We start from the raw sequence: 23898 nt of genomic DNA on the forward strand, positions 1-23898 counted from the left end.
ATGCAACCAGAAGACAATAACCAATATCTGAAAAACTAAAGAAATTTTTTCTACAAATTTCTATATCCAGTGAAAATAATGTTTAATGATGAGAACATTAATGATATTTTTCAGATATAGAAATGCTGAGAGCATTAATCACCAGCAGAAACAAATAAAATATATAACAGAAGATTCTTCACAATGCAGAGAAGGAACAAGTGATTGAAACATGGATCTAAAGGAAGAAATGAATAATAAAAAATCATAGATATATGAAAAAGGTACCAAAAACTATGTTTTTTCTCTTTTCCTAATTTCTTAAAAAGTCAAATGACGAAAGCAAAAAGAATAATAATATATCTTGGGATGTATAACATTTGTAGAACTAAAATATAGGATGAAGGACAGAAATGTGGTAAAGGGAAGTTTAATGCAAAAGTTTTACATTATATATACATATGTAATGTAAAACATTTACATTAAATATTAACTTAGAATAGGGGATAGGTTAAGGATACATACTGTATAATCCCTAGAGTGGTAGTTTCCAAACTTTTTGGTCATAAGAACACTTTCCACATTAAAACTTATTAATGACACTAAAGAGCTTTTGTTGGTGTGGGTTATGTTAAAACTTACTATACTAGATATTAAACTGAGTAATTCTAAAACCACTTTATATTAATTCACTAAACAATAAAAAATTTTAGAGACTATTATGTTAGTTAGAAGGTATTTATTTATTTATTTAATTATTATTATTATTTTAAATTTTATTATGTTATGTTAGTCACCATACAATACATCATTAGTTTTTGATGTAGTGATCCACGATCCATTGTTTTCGCATAACACCCAGTGCTCCATGCAGAACGTGCCCTCCTTAATACCCATCACCGGGCTAACCAATCCCCCCGCCCCTCTAAAACCCTGTTGTTTCTCAGGTCCATAGTCTCTCATGGTTCATCTCTCCCTCCAATTCCCCCGCCCATTTTTCCCTTCCTTCTCCTAATGTCCTCCATGCTATTCCTTATGTTCCACAAATAAGTGAAACCATATGATAACTGACTTTCTCTGCTTGACTTATTTCACTTAGCATAATCTCCTCCAGTTCCATCCATGTTGACGTAAAAGTTGAGTATTCATCTTTTCTGATGGCTGAGTAATATTCCATTGTATATATGGACCATATCTTCTTTATCCATTCATCTGTTGAAGGGCATCTCGGCTCTTTCCACAGTTTGGCTATTGCAGACATTGCTGCTGTGAACATTGGGGTGCATATGGCCCTTCTTTTCACTACATCTGTGTCTTTGGGGTAAATGCCCAGTAGTGCAATTGCTGGGTCATAGGGTAGCTCTATTTTTAAACTTTTGAGGAACCTCCACACTGTTTTCCAAAGTGGCTGTACCAACTTGCATTCCCACCAACAGTCTAAGAAGGTTCCCCTTTCTCCACAACCTCTCCAACATTTGTTGTTTCTTTCCCTGTCCATTTTGGCCATTCTAACTAGTGTAAGGTGGTATCTCAGTGTGGTTTTGATTTGGATTTCCCGATGGCTAATGATGATGAACATTTTTTCATGTGTCTGTTAGCCATTTGTATATCTTCTTCAGAGAAGTGTCTTTTCATATCTTCTGCCCATTTTTTGACTTGATTATTTGTTTTTTGGGTGTTGATTTTGAGAAGTTCTTTATAGATCTTGGATATCAGCCCTTTACCTGTAGTGTCATTTGCAAATATCTTCTCCCATTCTGTGGGTTGCCTCTTTGTTTTGTTGACTGTTTCCTTTGCTGTGCAGAAGCTTTTTATCTTGATGAAGTCCCAAAAGTTCATTTTTGCTTTTGTTTCACTAGCTTTTGGAGATGTATCTTGAAAGAAGTTGCTGTGGGCGATGTCAAAGAGGTTACTGCCTATGTTCTTCTCTAGGATTTTGATGGATTCCCGTCTCACATTGAGGTCTTTCATCCACTTTGAGTTTATCTTTGTGAATGGTGTTAGAGAATGGTCGAGTTTCATTCTTCTGCATGTGGCTGTCCAATTTTCCCAGCACCATATATTGAAGAGACTTTTTCCATTGCATGTTTTTTCCTGCTTTGTCAAAGATTAGTTGACCATAGAGTTGAGGGTCCATATCTGGGTTCTCTATTCTGTTCCACTGGTCTATATGTCTGTTTTTGTGCCAGTACCATGCTGTCTTGGTGATCACTGCTTTGTAATATAGCTTGAAATCGGGCAACGTGATGCCCCCAGCTTTGTTTTTCTTTTTCAACATCTCCTTGGCGATTCGGGGTCTTTTCTGATTCCATACAAATTTTAAGATTGTTTGTTCCAGCACTTTGAAAATTGTCATTGGAATTTTGATCAGGATGGCATTGAAGGTATAGATTGCTCTGGGTAGCATAGACATTTTAACAATGTTTCTTCTTCCAATCCATGAGCATGGAATATTTTTCCATCTTTTTGTGTCTTCTTCAATTTCTTTCATGAGTGTTTTGTAGTTCCTAGAGTATAGATCCTTTACCTCTTTGGTTAGGTTTATTCCGAGGTATCTTATGGTTTTTGGTGCTATTATAAATGGAATCGTTTCTTTAATTTCTCTTTCTACAGTTGCGTTGTTACTGTATAAGAAAGCAACTGATTTCTGTGCATTAATTTTGTATCCTGCCACATTACTGAATTGCTGTATGAGTTCTAGTAATTTGGGGGTGGAGTCTTTTGGGTTTTCCACATAAAGTATCATGTCGTCTGCGAAAAGAGAGAGTTTGACTTCTTCTTTGCCAATTTGAATACCTTTTATTTCCTTTTGTTGTCTGATTGCTGTTGCTAGGACTTCTAGTACTATGTTGAACAATAGTGGCGAGAGTGGGCATCCTTGATGTGTTCCTGATCTTAAGGAAAAGGCTTTCAGCTTTTCCCCATTGAGGATGATATTCGCTATGGGTTTTTCATAGATGGATTTTATGAACTTGAGGAATGTTCCCTCTATCCCTATACTCTGGAGAGTTTTAATCAGGAAAGGATGTTGTATTTTGTCAAATGCTTTTTCTGCATCAATTGAGAGGACCATATGGTTCTTCTCCCTCCTCTTATTAATGTGTTCTATCACATTGATTGATTTGCAAATGTTGAACCACCTTGCATCCTGGGGATAAATCCCACTTGGTCGTGGTGGATGATCCTTTTAATGTATTGTTGGATCCTATTAGCTAGGATTTTGTTGAGGATTTTGGAATCCATATTCATCAGGGATATCGGTCTGAAATTCTCCTTTTTGATGGGGTCTTTGCCTGGTTTGGGGATTAAGGTAATGCTGGCCTCATAGAATGAGTTTGGAAGTTTTCCTTCTGTTTCTATTTTTTGAAACAGCTTCAGGAGAATAGGTATTATTTCTTCTTTGAATGTTTGGTAGAATTCCCCAGGGAATCCATCAGGCCCTGGACTCTTGTTTCTTGGGAGGTTTTTGATCACTGCTTCAATCTCGTTACTGGTTATTGGCCTATTCAGGTTGTCAATTTCTTCCTGTTTCAGTCTTGGCAGCTTATAGGTTTCCAGGAAGGCCTCCATTTCATCCAGATTGCTCAGTTTATTGGCATATAGTTGTTGATAATAATTTCTAATAATTGTTTCTATTTCCTTGGTGTTAGTCGTGATCTCTCCCCTTTCATTCATAATTTTATTAATTTGGGTCCTTTCTCTTTTCTTTTGGATAAGTCTGGCCAGTGGTTTATCAATCTTATTAATTCTTTCAAAGAACCAACTTCTAGTTTCCTTGATCTGATCTACTGTGTTTCTGGTTTCTAATTCATTGATTTCTGCTCTAATTTTAATTATTTCTCTTCTAATGCATGGCTTAGGTGTCGTTTGTTGCTTTTTCTCTAGTTCTTTAAGGTGTAGAGTTAGTTGGTGAATTCGGGATTTTTCTATTTTTTTGAGTGAGGCTGGGATGGCTATGTATTTCCCCCTTAGGACCGCCTTTGCAGTATCCCATAGCTTTTGGACCGATGTGTTTTCGTTCTCATTGATTTCCATGAATTGTTTAAGTTCTTTGATTTCTTGGTTGACCCAAACATTCTTGAGCAGAGTGGTCTTTAGCTTCCAAGTGTTTGAATTTCTGCCAAATTTTTTCTTGTGATTGAGTTCCAGTTTTAGAGCATTGTGGTCTGAGAATATGCAGGGAATAATCTCAATCTTTTGGTATCGGTTGAGACCTGATTTGTGACCCAGTATATGGTCTGTTCTGGAGAAAGTTCCATGTGCGCTCGAGAAGAATGAGTATTCTGTTGTTTTAGGGTGGAATGTTCTGTAAATATCTATGAGGTCCATCTGGTCCAATGTATCATTCAAAGCTCTTGTTTCCTTGTTGATTTTCTGCTTAGATGATCTGTCCATTGCTGAGAGTGGAGTATTGAGATCTCCTACAATTAACATATTGTTATCAATATGACTCTTTATTTTGGTTAACAGTTGGCTTATGTAGATGGCTGCTCCCATGTTGGGGGCATAGATATTTACAATTGTTAGATCTTCTTGTTGGATAGACCCTTTAAGAATGATATAGTGTCCTTCTGTGTCTCTTATTACAGACTTTAGTTTAAAATCTAATTTGTCTGATATAAGAATTGCTACCCCAGCTTTCTTTTGAGGTCCGCTGGCATGGAAGATAGATCTCCATCTCTTCACTTTCAGTCTGGATGTATCTTTAGGTCCAAAATGAGTCTCTTGTAGACAGCATATGGATGGGTCCTGTCTTTTTATCCAATCTGCAACCCTGTGCCGTTTTATGGGAGGGTTTAGGCCATTCACGTTGAGAGTGATTATTGAAAGATATGAATTGTCATCATGTTGCCTGTGAAGACGTTGTTTTTATAGATTGTCCCTGTAAATTTCTGTTGTAGATCACTCTTGGGGTCTTTCTCCTTTTATAGAACCCCCCTTAATATTTCTTCCAGGGCCAGCTTAGTGGTCACATATTCTTTCAACTTCTGCCAGTCGTGGAAGCTCTGCATCTCTCCATCCATTCTAAATGAAAGCCTTGCCGGATAAAGTATTCTTGGCTGTATGTTCTTCCCATTTAGTACCCTGAATATGTATGCCAGTCCTTTCTGGCTTGCCAGGTCTCTGTGGATAGGTCTGACGTTATTCTGATGTTCCTCCCTCTGTACGTAAGGAATCTCTTCCCCCTAACTGCCCTTAAGATGGTTTCCTTGGTTCTAAGATTTGCAAGTTTTACTATTACATGCCGGGGTGGTGGCCTGTTTTCCTTGATCTTAGGAGGAGTCCTCTCTGCCTCTGGGACTCGAATGTTTGTTTCATTCCCCAGATTAGGGAAGTTCTCAGCTACAATTTGCTCAAATACATCTTCTAGTCCTCTGTCTCTCTCTCCACTCCCTCCGGGATTCCAATTATTCTGACATTGGAACACCTCATGGTGTCACTTATTTCTCTATTTTCATGGATTCTGAGTTGTTTTTCCCTGGCCTCCTCTTTTCCCTTTTTATCTATTATATTGTCTTCCAGGTCGCTTATTCTCTCTTCTGTTTCAGTTACCCTAGCTGTTAGATTATCTAGATTGGATTGGATCTCACTGATAGCATTTTTAAGTTCTGCCAATTCACCTTTTATTTCTGCCCTTAGAGACTCTATGTTGCCATTAATTGATTTCTCCATTCTAGCCATTGTCTTCACAATTGCTAGCCTGAATTCCATCTCCAACATCTTGGTTATATCTGCATCCATTTGTAAATCTGCAGCATAAGTCATAATCTCTGAGTCTTTTGTGTTTTGGGGGCTCCTCCTCCTAGTCATTCTGTTGATGGGTGTTTGAGGGAATGTATAGAGTCCAAATTATTGACCAGAACCCAAGCAAGATGCACCTGTTTTCTTGGGACCTTAGGGTTGCTGGCCTCTTGTTTTCCCAGCCTGTCTTCTGCGGGAGGGACCTGCCACACTGTTACTCAGGCAACCCTGTTTGGGCGGAGTTGCCCTGCACCCCTGTGGTGGGGGATGGGCTCAGTGGGAATCAGTCTTCGGGGCTTTTGTTCTCTGACGCCTTTCCCTGGCGGCTTTCTGCGTCTCTTCCGCGAGTCAGAGCAGAAGAGACCGTTTCCAACCCTCTGCCTCAGAGCAGAGAGACCTCAGTCTGTTCTTCAGTGAGCCCTCCAGGCCACACCATCTCCGTTTCTGTCGTGCTGCTACAAACTGCAGCGGCCTGGGTTGTGCGCCCCTCCGCAGCGCTCCCAGTCCTGCCTCCAGGTCGGGGCACGTCTCTGCCCTTTGTGCTTCTAAAACCGCCAGCCGCTCCCAGTTCGCGCGCGCGCGACTCCACAGCTTGGGGTGTCCATCCCCAGGGGTTGCAGTTCACCAGCGGGACCCGGCGCACCCGGTTTCCCTCTTGGAGGCTGCAGTTCACGTGCGCGCGACGGTCGCTCTGGGTTTCTGTCTGGGGGGGGGGGTGCTGCGGTTTGCGTGCGCGCGACCCCACTGGTCTGGTTTTCCACCCCAGGGGCTGCCCTAAAGTTCTTTCCCGACGCTACCAGTCTGTGAGTCTGTGCCCGTTCGCAGCGCGCGAGGCTGTCACTCACCGGCGGTGTAGGATCCCCACGGCCAGGCACCCTCCCGCTGCCATTTATCCTCCAATATCTGGCCGCAGAATCACGGCTCTCCGCTTTGTACCTCAAAACCAACTGCCTGCGATATTCCAGAAGGTATTTTTTTTATTATGTTCAGTTAGCCAACATACAGTACATCATTAGTTTTTGATGTAGTGTTCAACGATTCATTAGTTGCATATAACAATAATAATAAAAAAGATAAAGCAACAACAACAACAAAAGGTATTTTAATATGTCATTTGCATATATCTTCTTCCATTCTGTAGGTCGCCTTTTAGTTTTGTTGACTGTTTCCCTTGCTGTGCAGAAGCTTTTTATCTTAATGAAGTCCCAATAGTTCATTTTTGCTTTTGTTTCCCCTGCCTTTAGAGATGTGTCTTGCAAGAATTTGCTGTGGCTGAGGTCAAAGAGGTTACTGCCAGTGATCTCCTCTAGGATTTTGATGGATTCCTGTCTCACATTGAGGTCTTTCATCCATTTTGAGTTTATCTTATGGTGTAAGAGAATGGTCCAGTCTCATTCTTCTGCATGTGGCTGTCCAATTTTCCCAGCACCATTTATTGAAGAGACTGTCTTTTCCATTGGATATTCTTTCCTGCTTTGTCAAAGATTAGTTGACCATAGAGTTGAGGGTCCATTTCTGGGCTCTCTATTCTGTTCCATCAATCTATGTGTCTGTTTTTGCGCTAGTACCATGCTGTCTTGATGATCACATCTTTGTAATACAGCTTGAAATTCAGAATTGTGATGTCTCCAGTTTTGGTTTTCTTTTTCAACATTCCCCTGGCTATTCAGGGTCTTTTTCTGTGTTATTTGTATTTCCATACAAATTTTAGCATTGTTTGTTTCAGCTCTGTGAAAAATGTCGATGGTATTTTGATAGGAATTGCATTGAATAGGTAGATTGCTCTGGGCAGCATAGACATTTTAACAATGTTTATTCTTCCAATCCATGAGCATGGAATATTTTTCCATCTCTTTGTGTCTTCCTCAATTTCCTTCATAAGTGTTCTGTAGTTTCTAGAGTACAAATCCTTTACCTCTTTGGTTAGGTTTATTCCTATGTATCTTATGGTTTTTGGTGAATTGTAAATGGGATTGATTCCTTAATTTCTCTTTCTTCAGTCACATTATTAGTGTATAGAAATGCAACTGATTTCTGTGCATTGATTTTGTATCCTGCCACATTGCTGAACTGCTGTATGAGTTCTAGCAATTTTGGAGTGGAGTCTTTTGGGTTTTCCATATAAAGTATCATGTCATCTGTGAAGAGTAAGTTTGACTTCTTCTTTGCCAACAGATAAAGGGCTGGTATCCAAGATCTATAAAGAACTTACCAAACTCAACACCCCCAAAACAAATAATCCAGTCAAGAAATGGGCAGAAGACATGAACAGACACTTCTCCAAAGTAGATATACAAATGGCCAACAGACACATGCAAAAATGCTCCACATCACTAGCCATCAGGGAAATACAAATCAAAATCACAATGAGATACCACTTTACACCAGTTAGAATGGCTAAAATTAACAAGACAGGGAACAATAAATGTTGGCAAGGATGTGGAGAAAGGGGAACCCTCTTACACTGTTGGTGAAAACACAAGCTGGTACAGCCACTCTGAAAAACAGTATGGAGTTTCCTCAAAATGTTGAAAATAGAGCTACCCTATGACCAAGCAATTGCACTACTGGGTACTTACCCCACAGAAGCAGATGTGGTGAAAAGAAGGGGCACATGCACCCCAATGTTCATAGCAGCAATGTCCACAATAGCCAAACTGTGGAAGGAGCCGAGATGTCTTTCAACAGATGAATGGATAAAGAAGATGTGGTTCATATATACAATGGACTATTACTCAGCTATCAGAAAGGATGAATACCAGGGCACCTGGGTGTCTCAGTCGTTAAGCGTCTGCCTTCAGCTCAGGTCATGATCCCAGGGTCCTGAGATCGAGCCCCGCATCGGGCTCCCCACTCCACGGGAAGCCTGCTTCTCCCTCTCCCACTCCCCCTGCTTGTGTTCCCTCTCTCGCTGTGTCTCTCTCTGTCAAATAAATAAAATCTTTAAAAAAAAAAAAAAAAGAAAGGATGAATACCTACCACTTGCACTGACATAGATGGAACTGGAGGGTATTATGCTAAGTGAAATAAGTCAATCAGAGAAAGACAATTATCATACAGTTTCACTCATATGTGGAATATAAGCAATAGCACAGAGGACCATAGGGGAAGGGAGAGAAAACTGAATGGGAAGCAATCAGAGAGAGAGACAAACGATGAGAGACTCTTGACTCCAGGAAACCAACTGAGGGTTGTGGAAAGGGAGGTGGGTAGGGGGATGGGTTAACTGGGTGATGGGCATTAAGGAGGGCACGTGATGTGATGAGTACTGGGTGTTAAACGCAACTAATGAATCACTGAACACTACACCAAAACTAATGATGTACTATATGTTGGCTAATTGAATTTAAATAAAATAAAATAAAGAACACAGGGTGTTATACACAATTAAAGAATCACTGAACACTACATCAAAAACTAATGATGTACTATATGTTGGCTAATTGAATTTAAATAAAATAAAATGATGAGCACTGGGTGTTATACACAATTAATGAATCACTGAACACTACATCTAAAACTAATGATGTAATGTATGGGGATTAACATAACAATGAAAAATTTTAAAAAAAGCTAATGTACTATATGTTGGCTAACTGAACATAATAAAAATAAAAAATAAAAATAAATAAATAAAATAAAAAAGAAATAAAATTTTAAAAAGAAGGTATTTTTTTTGAAGATTTTATTTATTTATTTGACAGAGAGAGAGACAGCGAGAGAGGGAAGACAAACAGGAGAGTGAGAGAGGGAGAAGTAGGCTTCCCGCCGACCAGGGAGCCCGATGTGGGGCTCTATCCCAGGACCCTGAGATCATGACCCGAGCCAAAGGCAGTCACTTAACCGACTGAGCCACCCAGGCGCCCCAAAAGGAAGGTATTTTAATAGAGATAGATATATTTTTCTAAACAGAAACAAATCTACTGAGAAGATGGCCTTATTTTAAATATTTGCCAATCTCTTTAATGTCTGCCTTAAGAGAAAAGAGCTGGATTTCTATGTATATTACTCTATGCAATCTTTTATGAAATAGTATCATGGCTAAAGTATATGGAGAAAATTTGTTATCATACAGATAGATATGTCAGGGGCGTCTGGGTGGCTCAGTCCATTAAGCGTCTCCCTTCAGCCCATATCATGATCCCAGGGTCCTGGGATCGAGCCCGTGTTGGGCTCCCTGCTCAGCGGGGAGTCTGTTTCTCCCTCTCCCTCTGCCTCTCCCTGCTTGTGCTCACTTGTGCTCTCTCTCTCTGTCAAATAAATAAATAAAAAATCTTAAAAAAAATACAGATATGGGAAATGGAGGAGTATTTTTATGGCCTTTTCAGTGTTCATTGATTTTGAAACTGCATGAAAACTTAAAAAATGGTAGTCCATTAAAAATTGGCTGCTACCTGGAAAAAAGACACCTTACAAATAGCAAGCATGATATGTCTGTTATGTCTATTCTGTTTGCAGATAAAATGGGGGTATTTTATAATGATAAAAGGGTTAGAATTATTCAAGAAGACACAGTAATACTATGTGTACAACTATTTACAGAACTCTAAAACACATAAGAAATAATGACAACACAAAAGGAAGAAATCAACAAATCCACAATCATAGATTTTTTAAATTTTCAATCAATAATTCATAGAATTATTTAAAACCAAAAAAATCAGCAAGAAAAGCAAAGTTTTGAATAACACATTAATCACTTTGACTTGGTTGATATTATAAAATACTCCAAGATGTATATGATCCTTAATGTATATGAAGCTAACAACAGAGCATCAATGTACATGATTCAAAACTGACAGAACTACAAGGAGAAACAGATGAATCCATTATTATAGTTGGAGATTTCAATACCCTTCAATCAGTAATGGACAAATCCATCAGGCAGAAAATAAGTAAGGACATAGTTAAACTCACCAGCATCAACAATCAACTAGATATAATTGATATCTATGGACTGCTTTATTTAACAAGGGCAAAGTTTACATTTTTCTCAAGTTCACATGGAACATTCACCAAGATAGACCACATCCTGGGACATTAAACACATCTTGACCAATTTCCAACAAGAGACTTCATATAGTATGTGATCCAGAGCTCCAATGTAATTAAACTAGAAACCAATAGCAGAAAGATAGTGGGAAAATCCCCAAATACTTGGAGATTAAACAACACACTTCTTTTTTCTTTTAAGATTTATTTATTTCTTTTAGCGAGAGAGAGATAGAGAGAGAGAGTTGAGGGGGAGGGAGAGAGGGAGACAGAATCTCAAGCAGGTTCGCCGCTGAGCACAGAGCTTGATACGAGGCTCTATCCCTTGACCCTGAGATCATGACCTGAGCCAAAATCAAGAGTTGAACACTTAACTGACAGAGCCACCAAGGCACCCCTAAATAACAAACTTCCAAATAACACATGGGTCAAAACAGAAATCTCAAAAAGTTAAAACTATTTTGGACTAAATAAAAATGAAAATATCACTTGTCAAAATTTGTGGTATACAGTGAAATCTGTGCATAAAGGGGAATTTATAGCATTGAAGGCATATATTGGAAAAGAAGAATGATCTAAAATCAATAATCTAATGTTCCACCTTAAGGAATTAGAAAATAATGAGCCAATTAAGTCCAAAGCAAGCAGAAGTAAGGAATAATAAAAATTAGAGGATAAATCAATGAAATTGAAAAAAAAAATCAATAGAGAAAATCAATGGAACCAATATCTGGTTGTTTGAAATGATCAATAAAATTGATAAATCTCTTATTGTAAATGAAAGAGAGGTCATCACTACTGATCTAGGCATGTAAAAGAGTAATAACAAGAATATTATGAACAACTCTAAACTCATAAATTTGATAATTTGAAATGAAATGGACTAATTCCTTCAAAGACACAAACTACCAAAACCCACACAAAGAGAAACAGATCATCTGAATGGGTCTACATCTATTACATAAATTGAACCAATAACTAAAATATTCCACAAAGAAAAAGCAACAAGCCTGGACGATTTCACTGGTGAATTCTACCAAACATTTAAGGAAGAAATTAAACCAATATATACCAATTCTTCACAATATCTTCCAGAAAATAAAAGCAGAGGGAAGATTTTCTAACTCATTCTATGAGGGAGAATTACCCTAATACCAAAACCAGATGAAGATATTACAAGGAAGGAAACTACAGAACAATATGTCTTATGAATATAGATGCAAAAATCTTCAACAAAATATCAGCAAATCAAATCCAACAATGTGTAAAAAGATTTATATGCCATGACCAAGTGGGACTCATTCCAGGTGGGCAAAGTTGGTTCACTTTGAAAATCAATAAACACAGGCTAGAGGAAAACATCATATAATTATGTCAATGGATGCAGAAAAAGCATTTGACAAAATCTAACAGCCATTCATCATAAAAACTCTCAATAAGCTAGCAGTGGAGGCATATTTCCTCATTCTGATAAACAGCAACTACAAAACACATAGAGCTAACATCATACTTGATGGTGAGAAACGAGATGTCTTTCCCCTACAATCAGGAATAAAGTAAGATGTCCCTTTTCACAACTTTTATTCAATATCATGCTAGAAATCCTAACTCATGCAATAACATGAAATAACAAAGACAAAGATTGGAAAGAAAGAAACTAAATTGTCTTTGCAGATGACATGATTAAGTAGAAAATGCCACTGCATCAACAAAAACTTCTGTAAATAACAGCTTATTTTTTTAAAAAGATTTTATCTATTTATTTGCCAGAGAGAGAGGGGGGGAGAGTACAAGCAGGAGGAGCGGCAGGCAGAGGGAGAAGCAGGCTCCCCACTAAGCAAGGAGCCCAATGTGGGACTCGATCCCAGGGCCCTGAGATCATGACCCGAGCCGAAGGCAGACGCTTAACCATCTGAGCCACCGAGGTGCCCCAGTAACAGCTTATTAAAACATGGATGCCGAATATAGGGTTAATAGGCAAAAGTCAATTGCTTTCCTATATATCACCAAAGAACAATGAAATTTGAAATTAAAGCCACTTTACCATTTACATTGGCACAAAAGAAAGAAAAGTTAAGTATAAATCTAGCAAATATATGTACAGGATTTATTTGAGAAATTCTACAATACACTGATTTAAAAAAAATCAGAGAAGATCTCAATAAATGAAGAGATAGTCCAAGTTGTCAGATAGGAAGACTCAATATTGTTAAGATGCTAATTCTTGATCTTGATCTTTCCATTCAAAATAATTCCAATCAAAATCTCAGCTAAATACTTAGTGGATATTGACAAATTAATTCTAAAGCTTATCTGGAAATTTTAAAAAGATCCAGAATAAACATAAAAATACTGTAGAAGAATTAAGGCTGACACTATCCAATTTCAAGTCTTACTATAAAGCTAAGTAATCATGATGACATGGTGAAAGAACTGACAAATAGATTCATGGGAAAAAATTGGGAGCTGAGAATAAGACCAACAAAAATACAGTCAACTGATATTTGATAAAGGAACAAAGGCAATCCAGTGGAGAAAGAATAATGTTTCCAAAATTTGATATAGGAACAATTGGACATTCATATGACAAAAATTAATTTAGACACAGACTTTACACCTTCACAAAAGTTAATTCAAAATAGACCACAGACCTAAATATATAAGTAAAAAATATAGAACTTCTGGAATACAACACAGGAAAATCTGATGACTTTGTGTTTGGTGATGAGGTTTTAGATTCAACACCAAAAGCATAATTCATGAAAGAAAAAAATTAGACTTTACCAAAATTAAAAACTTCTGATCTCTGAATGATACTGTTAAGTGAAGGAAAAAATAAGCCACACCATTTACAAATAACATATATAATAATGGACTTGTGACCAAAACATACAAGAACCCTTAATACTCAACAAGAAGATAACATAGGTCTGTATATAGTTGGCCTCACAGGACTATTTGCATACTTTAAAAGCTACTGCCTGAGAGTCTGGCTCCTAGTCAGCCTGAAACTAGGTGCTAAGTGAGATTCCTCCCCTTGGAACACCAGCAGGACTTAGCACACCTTCAATAATGGGAACATATCAAGAATAAATCAGGTGGTTTAGATAGTCACAAAGGTTTGAGAGACAACCAAGAACTAGAGCAAGGTTGAATGAGAAGTTTCATTACCTACACAAGGCCACTCATTAAGACTTAGAGAAGTAGCTACTGTACCTAATACACAGAAATAAATAATGAGAGTCAAGCAAAATGAGGAAACAGAGAAATTTGTTCCAAATGAAAGAACAAGACAAAACCTCAGAAAAAGACCTTAATGATATGAAGATAGGAGGTCTACCTGATAAATTTAAAGTAATGGTCATAAAGATGCTCACCTAACTTGGGAGAAGAATGGATGAACACAGTGAAAACTTCAACAAAGAGATAGAAAATATAAGAAAGTACCAAACAGAAGATACAATAACTGAAATGAAAAATACATTATAGGGGTTCAACAGAAAACTGGTTTAAGCATAAGAATGGATTAGTGAGCTGGAAAGCAAAGCAATGGAACTCACCACAAAGAGCAGCAAACAAACAAACAAACAAAAAGAAATTTAAAAATTGAAGATAACTTGAGGGACCTCTGGAACAATATCAAGCAGAATAACATTCACACTGTAAAAGTCCCAAAAAGAAAAAAGAGATAGGAAGAGGCAGAAAACTTATTTGAAGAAATAATGGTTGAAAACTTCCCTAACCTAGAGAAGGAAATAGATATCCAGGTCCAAGAAGCCCAGAGAGTTCCAAGTAAGATGAACCCCCCAAAAGCCACACCAAGACATTAATTTAATTTAATTTAATTTAATTTAATTATAATTAAAATGTCAGAAGTTAAAGAGAGAATTTTAAAAGCAGAAAGAAAACATCAAATTGTTACACACAAGGGAAAACCCATAAGGCAGTCAGCTGATTTTCAGCAGAAACTTTGTAGGCCAGCAGACAGTGGAATAGCCTATGCTGAAAGGAAAAAAAAAATCTTCCTACCAAGAATATTCTACCTGGCAAGGTTATCATTCAGGATATAAAGAGAGATAAAGGGTTTTCCAGACAAGCAAAAGCTAAAAGAGCTTATCACTACTAAACCAGCCTTATAAGAAATGTATTGGAATGTGTTCAAATTTAAGTTGTTATCAACTTACAGTCATATACAGGATGATATCTGTGAACCTCACAGTAACCACAAACAAAAACTTATAGTAAATACACAAACGAAAATGAGAAAGGAATCTAAATGTAACATTAAAGTCATCAAACCACAACAGAAGAGAAAGAGGAGGAGAACAGAGAGGAACTACAAAAACAGCCAGAAAACAACAAAATGGCAATAAATAAATACCTATCAATAATTTCTTTACATGTAAATGGATTAAATTCTGCAATCAAAAGACATAGAGTGGCTAAAAGGATAAGAAAACAAGACATATGTATATACTGCCTACAAGAGACTCACTTCAGAAGTAAGGACATACACCAACTGAAAGTGAAGGAATGAAAGAAGATATTCCATGCAAATAGAAATGAAAAGAAAGCTGGTGTAGCTATACTCATATGAGGCAAAATGACTTTAAAACAAAGACTGTAATTTAAAAAAAAAAGGATTTTGATGGATTCCTGTCTCACATTGAGGTCTTTCATCCATTTTGAGTTTATCTTTGTGTATGGTGTTAGAGAATGGTTGAGTTTCATTCTTCTGCATGTGGCTGTCCAATTTTCCCAGCACCATTTATTGAAGAGACTGTCTTTTCCATTGGATATTCTTTCCTGCTTTGTCAAAGATTAGTTGACCATAGAGTTGAGGGTCCATTTCTGCACTCTCTATTCTGTTCCACTGATCTATGTGTCTGTTTTTGTGCCAGTACCATGCTGTCTTGGTGATCACAGCTTTGTAACATAGCTTGAAATCAGGCAACGTGATGCCCCAGCTTTGCTTTTCTTTTTCAACATCTCCTTGGCGATTCGGGGTCTTTTCTGGTTCCATACAAATTTTAGGATTGTTTGTTCCAGCACTTTGAAAAATGCTATTGGTATTTTGATTGGGATGGCATTGAAAGTATAGATTGCTCTGGGCAGCACAGACATTTTAACAATGTTTATTCTTCTGATCCATGAGCATGGAATGTTTTTCCATTTTTTTGTGTCTTCTTCAATTTCTTCCATAAGTGTTCTGTAGTTTCTAGAGTATAGTTTCTTCACCTCTTTGGTTAGGTTTATTCCAAGGTATCTTATGGTTTTTGGTGCTATTGTAAATGGAATCGATTCCCTAATTTCTCTTTCTACAGTTACATAGTTAGTGTTTAGGAAACCAACTGATTTCTGTGCATTGATTTTGTATCCTGCCACATTACTGAATTTCTGTATGAGTTCTAGTAATTTAGGGGTGGAGTCTTGGCAGTAACCTCTTCGACATTGGCCACAGCAACTTCTTTCAAGACACATCTCCAAAGCAAGGGAAACAAAAGCGAAAATGAACTTTTGGGACTTCTTCAAGATAAAAAGCTTCTGCACAGCAAAGCAAACCGTCAACAAAACAAAGAGGCAACCCACGGAATGGGAGAAGATATTTGCGAATGACACTACAGATAGAGGGCTGATATCCAAGATCTATAAAGAACTTCTCAAAATCAACACCCCAAAACCAAATAATCAAGTCAAAAAATGGACAGAAGACACGAACAGACACTTCTCTGAAGAAGACATACAAATGACTAACAGACATATGAAAAAATGTTCATCATCATTAGCCAGTAGGGAAATTCAAATCAAAACCACACTGAGATACCACTTTACACCAGTTAGATTGGCAAAAATTGACAAGGCAAGAAACAACAAATGTTGGAGAGGTTGTGGAGAAAGGGGAACACTCTTACACTGTTGGTAGGGATGCAAGTTGATACAGCCACTCTGGAAAACAGTGTGGAGGTTCCTCAAAAAGTTAAAAATAGAGCTACCCTATGACCAAGCAATTGCACTACTGGGCATTTACCCCAACACAGATGTAGTGAAAAGAAGGGGCACATGCACCCCAATGTTCATAGCAGCAATGTCCACAATAGCCAAACTGTGGAAAGAGCTGAGATGCCCTTCAACAGACGAATGGATAAAGAAGATGTGGTCCATATATACAATGGAATATTACTCAGCCATCAGAAAGGATGAATACTCAACTTTTGCATCAACATGGATGGAACTGGAGGAGATTATGCTAAGTGAAATAAGTCAAGCAGAGAAAGTCAATTATCATATGGTTTCACTTATGGAATAGCATGGAGGACATTAGGAGAAGGAAGGGAAAAATGAAGGGGGGGAATCAGAGGGGGAGACGAACCATGAGAGCCTATGGACTTCCGGAAACAAACTAAGGGTTTTGGTGGGGGGGGATGGGTTAGCCTGGTGATGGGTATTAAGGAGGGCATGTATTGCATGGAGCACTGGGTGTTATACACAAACAGTGAATCATGGAACACTACATCAAGAACTAATGATGTACTGTATGGTGACTAATATAACATAATAAAAAAAACAAAGAAGAGCACTACATAATGATAAAGGGGTCAATCCATCAAAAAAATAGAAGATTTATAAATATATATACACCCAACATAGGAGCACCAAAATATATAAAGCAAATATTAACAGACCTAAAGGGAAAAATGGACAACAACACAGTAATAGCAGAGGACCTTAATATTCCACACACAATGGATAGATCATCCAGACAGAAAATCAGTATGGAAACATTGGCTTTAAATGACACATTAGACCAGATGGACTTAACGTATATATATAGAACATTCCATCCAAAAACAGCAAAATACTTCTCAAGTGCACATGGAACATTCTCCAGGATAGATTATGCTGGGCTATAAAACAAGTCTCAATAAATTCAGGAAGATTGAAATCCTATCAAGCATCTTTTCTGATCACAATGGTATGAAACTAGAAATCAATTACAAGAAGAAAACTGGAAAAACTATAAATATGTGAAGTTTAGACAGCATGTTACTAAACAACTATTAGGTCATAAAAGAAATCAAATGAGAAATAAAAAAATAGAGACAAATGAAAACAGAAATACAACATACCAAAATCTATGAGATACAGCAAAAGCAATTCTAAGAGGGAAGTTCATAGCAATCCAGGCTTATTTCAAGAAACAAAATAAATCTCAAATAAACAACTTAACTTATACCTAAAGAAACTAGAAAAAGAAGAACAAACAAAAATTACAGGCCAATATTCCTGATGAACATAGATGCCAAAATCCTCAACAAAATATCAGTAAACAAAATTCAACAATACATTAAAAGGATCATACACAATGATCAACTGGGATTTATTCCAGGGAGGCAAGGATGGTACAACATCTGCAAATCAATGTGATACGCTACATTAATAAAATGAAAGATAAAAATCATACGATCATCTCAGTAGATGCAGAAAAAGCATGACAAAATTCAATATCCATTTATGATAAAAACTCTCAGTGAAGTGGCCTCAACATAATAAAGGCCATAAAATACAAGCCCACAGCTAACATCATATTCAACAGTGAAAAATGGAAAGCTTTTCCTCTATGATCAAGGAATAAGAAAAGAATGCCAACACTAGCCACTTTTATTCAACATAATATTGGAAGTCTTGGACAACCAATTAGGCAAGGAAAAGAAATAAAGGGCATGAAAATTGGAAAGGAAGAAGCAAAACTGTCACTATTTGCAGATGACATACAGAAAACCCTAAAGACTACACCAAAAAGCCTGTTAGAACTAATAAGTGAATTCAGTGAAGTTGCAGGATACCAAATTAATATACAAAAATCAGTTGCATTTCTATACACTAATAATGAAGTATCAGAGAAATCAAGAAAACAATCCCATTTACAGTCATATCAAAAAGAATAAAGTGCCAATACCTGTTGTTTCTTGTAAAGGGGAACCCTCTTGCACTGTTGGTGAGAATGCAAACTGGTATATCCACTGTGGAAAACAGTATGGAGGTTCTTCAAAAAGCTAAAAAGCCAGTGATATGACCTTACCATTCTTCACTAATTGGTGACCCACTTGATGATATTATCATATGGTTATCCATGATTTGGATAAATGCAGAATTTCTACAGTGATTGATTTTTTTGATCAGGGTGTTACAGAGTCTTAACTGCCATATCTTTCTGATAGCTTCACTATCAGCTCTAAGAGCTCTTGGTGGTAACTTTTCAAAATGAATGCTCAGATTTCTTTTTCTTTTTTAAAGATTTTATTTAAAAATATGAATTATTTGTCATCATGTTGCCTGTGAAGACGTTGTTTTTATAGATTGTCCCTGTAAATTTCTGTTGTAGATCACTCTTGGGGTCTTTCTCCTTTTATAGAACCCCCTTAATATTTCTTGCAGGACCGGCTTAGTGGTCACATATTCTTTCAGTTTCTGCCAGTCGTGGAAGCTCTGCATCTCTCCATCCATTCTAAATGACAGCTTTGCCAGATAAAGTATTCTTGGCTGCATGTTCTTCTCATTTAGTACCCTGAAAATGTCTTGCCAGGCCTTTCTGGCTTGCCAGGTCTCTGTGGATAGGTCTCAACGTGAATGGCCTAAACGCTCCCATAAAACGGCACAGGGTTGCAGATTGGATAAAAAGACAGGACCCATCCATATGCTGCCTACAAGAGACTCATTTTGAACCTAAAGATACATCCAGACTGAAAGTGAAGGGATGGAGATCCATCTTCCATGCCAGCGGACCTCAAAAGAAAGCTGGGGTGGCAATTCTTATATCAGACAAATTAGATTTTAAACTAAAGTCTGTAATTAGAGACACAGAAGGACACTATATCATTCTTAAAGGGTCTATCCAACAAGAAGATCTAACAATTGTAAATATTTCTGCCCCCAACATGGGAGCAGCCAAATATATAAACCAGCCAACACTGGACCAGATGGACCTCATATATATATACAGAACATTCCACCCTAAAACAACAGAATACTCATTCTTCTCGAGCGCACATGGAACTTTCTCCAGAATAGACCACATACTGGGTCACAAATCAGGTCTCAACCGATACCAAAAGACTGAGTTTATTTCCTGCATATTCACAGACCACAATGCTTTAAAACTGGAACTCAATCATAAGAAAAAATTTGGCAGAAATTCAAACACTTGGAAGCTAAAGACCACTCTGCTCAAGAATGTTTGGGTCAACCAGGAAATCAAAGAAGAACTTAAACAATTCATGGAAATCAATGAGAACGAAAACACATCGGTCCAAAAGCTATGGGATACTGCAAAGGCAGTCCTAAGGGGGAAATACATAGCCATCCAAGCCTTACTCAAAAAAATAGAAAAATCCCGAATTCACCAACTAACTCTACACCTTAAAGAACTAGAGAAAAAGCAACAAACGACATCTAAGCCATGCATTAGAAGAGAAATAATTAAAATTAGAGCAGAAATCAATGAATTAGAAACCAGAAACACAGTAGATCAGATCAAGGAAACTAGAAGTTGGTTCTTTGAAAGAATTAATAAGATTGATAAACCACTGGCCAGACTTATCCAAAAGAAAAGAGAAAGGACCCAAATTAATAAAATTATGAATGAAAGGGGAGAGATCACGACTAACACCAAGGAAATAGAAACAATTATTAGAAATTATTATCAACAACTATATGCCAATAAACTGAGCAATCTGGATGAAATGGAGGCCTTCCTGGAAACCTATAAGCTGCCAAGACTGAAACAGGAAGAAATTGACAACCTGAATAGGCCAATAACCAGTAACGAGATTGAAGCAGTGATCAAAAACCTCCCAAGAAACAAGAGTCCAGGGCCTGATGGATTCCCTGGGGAATTCTACCAAACATTCAAAGAAGAAATAATACCTATTCTCCTGAAGCTGTTTCAAAAAATAGAAACAGAAGGAAAACTTCCAAACTCATTCTATGAGGCCAGCATTACCTTAATCCCCAAACCAGGCAAAGACCCCATCAAAAAGGAGAATTTCAGACCGATATCCCTGATGAATATGGATTCCAAAATCCTCAACAAAATCCTAGCTAATAGGATCCAACAATACATTAAAAGGATCATCCACCACGACCAAGTGGGATTTATCCCCAGGATGCAAGGTGGTTCAACATTTGCAAATCAATCAATGTGATAGAACACATTAATAAGAGGAGGGAGAAGAACCATATGGTCCTCTCAATTGATGCAGAAAAAGCATTTGACAAAATACAACATCCTTTCCTGATTAAAACTCTCCAGAGTATAGGGATAGAGGGAACATTCCTCAAGTTCATAAAATCCATCTATGAAAAACCCATAGCGAATATCATCCTCAATGGGGAAAAGCTGAAAGCCTTTCCCTTAAGATCAGGAACACATCAAGGGTGCCCACTCTCACCACTGTTGTTCAACATAGTACTAGAAGTCCTAGCAACAGCAATCAGACAACAAAAAGAAATAAAAGGTATTCAAATTGGCAAAGAAGAAGTCAAACTCTCTCTTTTCGCAGACGACATGATACTTTATGTGGAAAACCCAAAAGACTCCACCCCCAAATTACTAGAACTCATACAGTAATTCAGTAATGTGGCAGGATACAAAATTAATGCACAGAAATCAGTTGCTTTCTTATACACTAACAACACAACTGTAGAAAGAGAAATTAGAGAAACGATTCCATTTACAATAGCACCAGAAACTATAATATACCTTGGAATAAACCTAACCAAAGTAAAGGATCTATACTCTAGGAACTACAGAACACTCATGAAAGAAATTGAAGAAGACACAAAAAGATGGAAAAATATTCCATGCTCATGGATTGGAAGAAGAAACATTGTTAAAATGTCTATGCTACCCAGAGCAATCTATACCTTCAATGCCATCCTGATCAAAATTCCAATGACAATTTTCAAAGTGCTGGAACAAACAATCTTAAAATTTGTATGGAATCAGAAAAGACCCCGAATCGCCAATGAAATGTTGAAAAAGGAAAACAAAGCTGGGGGCATCACATTGCCCGATTTCAAGCTATATTACAAAGCAGTGATCACCAAGACAGCATGGTACTGGCACAAAAACAGACATATAGACCAGTGGAACAGAATAGAGAACCCAGATATGGACCCTCAACTCTATGGTCAACTAATCTTTGACAAAGCAGGAAAAAACATGCAATGGAAAAAAGACAGTCTCTTCAATAAATGGTGTTGGGAAAATTGGACAGCCACATGCAGAAGAATGAAACTCGACCATTCTCTAACACCATTCACAAAGATAAACTCAAAATGGATGAAAGACCTCAATGTGAGATAGGAATCCATCAAAATCCTAGAGGAGAACATAGGCAGTAACTTCTTTGACATCGCCCACAGCAACTTCTTTCAAGATACATCTCCAAAAGCTAGTGAAACAAAATAAAAAATGAACTTTTAGGACTTCATCAAGATAAAAAGCTTCTGCACAGCAAAGGAAACAGTCAACAAAACAAAGAGGCAACCCACAGAATGGGAGAAGATACTTGCAAATGACACTACAGGTAAAGGACTGGTATCCAAGATCTATAAAGAACTTCTCAAACTCAACACCCAAAAAACAAATAATCAAGTCAAAAAATGGGCAGAAGATATGAAAAGACACTTCTCTGAAGAAGACATACAAACGGCTAACAGACACATGAAAAAATTTTCATCATCATTAGCCATCAGGGAAATTCAAATCAAACCACATTGAGATACCACCTTACACCAGTTAGAATGGCAAAAATGGACAGGGAAAGAAACAACAAATGTTGGAGAGGTTGTGGAGAAAGGGGAACCTTCTTACACTGTTGGTGGGAATGCAAGTTGGTACAGCCACTTTGGAAAACAGTGTGGAGTTTCCTTAAAAAATTAAAAATAGAGCTACCCTATGACCCAGCAATTGCACTACTGGGTATTTACCCCAAAGACACAGATGTAGTGAAAAGAAGGGCCATATGCACCCCAATGTTCATAGCAGCAATGTCTGCAATAGCCAAACTGTGGAAAGAGCCGAGATACCCTTCAACAGATGAATGGATAAAGAAGATGTGGTCCATATATACAATGGAATATTACTCAGCCATCAGAAAGGATGAATACCCAACTTTTACATCAACATGGATGGGACTGGAGGAGATTATGCTAAGTGAAGTAAGTCAAGCAGAGAAAGTCAAGTATCATATGGTTTCACTTATTTGTGGTACATAAGGAATAGCATGGAGGACATTAGGAGAAGGAAGGGAAAAATGAAGGGAGGGAAATCAGAGGGAGAGATGAACCATGAGAGACTATGGACTCTGAGAAACAAACAGGGTTTTAGAGGGGAGAGGGGTGGGGGGATGGGTTAGCCTGGTGGTGGGTACTAAGGAGGGCATGTATTGCATGGAGCACTGGGTGTTATACGAAAACAATGGATCGTGGATCACTACATCAAAAACTAATGATGTATTGTATGATGACTAACATAACATAATAAAATTTAAAAAAAATTGTTTAAGATAAATTTAAAAAAATAAAAAATTGGGGGGCGGAGCAAGATGGCGGAGGAGTAAGAGACCTGGATTTCGTCTCCTCTCAGGAATTCAGCTGGATAGGGATCAAACCATTCTGAACACCTACAAACTCAACAGGAGATCAAAGAAAAGAAGAGCAACAACTCTCTGAACAGAAAAGCGACCACTTTTTGGAAGGTAGGACGTGCGGAGAAGTGAATCCGAGGCGATATTCGGGAGGATAGACGGCGGGGGAGGGGCCTCCGACGGCCGCTTCTGGCAAGTGATAGAGCCACAGAGCACAAAATCAGAACTTTTAGAAGTCTGCTCCGCTGAGGGACGTCACTCTGGTGGCGAAGTGGGGGGTGGAACCCTCGTGGGACAGTGTGGTCTCAGGACCCTCGGGGTCACAGAAAGACCGGGGGTGCCTGAGTGTGGCAGAGCTCCCAGGTATCGGAGCAGGGAAGCCGGCTGCAGAGACGGAGCCGAGGCGCAGGCTCTCAGCTCGGGGTTGCCATAAACCGTGATCCGCGGCACAGTCGGGCCACAGCTCCTCCAGCAGGGACCCAACAAGCGGCAGATCCGGGGAGACTCACCTTCTTCCCCTGGGAGGAGAGGTGCG

This window comes from Phoca vitulina, unplaced genomic scaffold (assembly GCF_004348235.1).
Source record: "Phoca vitulina isolate PV1807 unplaced genomic scaffold, GSC_HSeal_1.0 scaffold13, whole genome shotgun sequence".
Taxonomy (NCBI): domain Eukaryota; kingdom Metazoa; phylum Chordata; class Mammalia; order Carnivora; family Phocidae; genus Phoca; species Phoca vitulina.